The sequence below is a fragment of the Carlito syrichta genome, unplaced genomic scaffold, assembly GCF_000164805.1.
Source record: "Carlito syrichta isolate Samal-C Ts95f unplaced genomic scaffold, Tarsius_syrichta-2.0.1 Scaffold305231, whole genome shotgun sequence".
Taxonomy (NCBI): domain Eukaryota; kingdom Metazoa; phylum Chordata; class Mammalia; order Primates; family Tarsiidae; genus Carlito; species Carlito syrichta.
The window spans coordinates 82,940-83,299 of NW_007249327.1; positions in this window are offsets into that span (position 1 = coordinate 82,940).

Below are 360 nucleotides of genomic sequence, written 5' to 3' on the forward strand. Positions count from 1 at the left end.
ATTTCTCTTTCCCGTTTGCTATCTTCTGCAGTCTCATATCTACACTACACTTGATTTTCCAACTTGCTAATTATTCATGGGAAATATTTGATCCAATGTTTATTCTAAGTATCCCTAAGACAGTCTTCTAGTGTTTTGTTTTTTGTTTTTCCTTATGTCTTTAGTTTTTATGTTCAGAGACAAAGCCTAAAAAAGGCCTAAAATATTTTGTACTTAAGAACAAGGGCAAGCCGGGCTCGGTGGCTCAGCCTGTAATCCCGCGCCTTTGGGAGGCTGAGGTGAGTGGATTGCCTGAGCCCGCGGGTTCGAGACCCGCCTGGGCAGCGAGACCTCATCTCTACAGTAAATCAAAAAAATCAG